The sequence below is a fragment of the Epinephelus moara genome, chromosome 13, assembly GCF_006386435.1.
Source record: "Epinephelus moara isolate mb chromosome 13, YSFRI_EMoa_1.0, whole genome shotgun sequence".
Lineage (NCBI taxonomy): Eukaryota > Metazoa > Chordata > Actinopteri > Perciformes > Serranidae > Epinephelus > Epinephelus moara.
In genome coordinates this window covers 23,373,390-23,373,653 of record NC_065518.1, presented here as the reverse complement: position 1 = coordinate 23,373,653, position 264 = coordinate 23,373,390, and positions in this window count along the sequence as shown.

Here is a 264-nt window from a genome sequence, read left to right as displayed (position 1 = left end):
GGCATGAACCCTATTTTTCCATATTTTTGTCTTAGTCATTTAAGGAAACAACACATTTTGAAATCATTGGTTCCACTTCCCATTGCTCCAACAATCACCAGCTCTGGCTTGATTAAAATTAACTCTTAAAGGGAAATTTCAGTTTATTTCAACCTGTCTCCTATCGTCCTAAATTTGTTTCAAGTGACTAGTGACATAAAAATAATAGTTAGCATGTTAGCCGTTAGCCTAGATACAGCCGGGGCGCATAGTAGCGTCAGACCT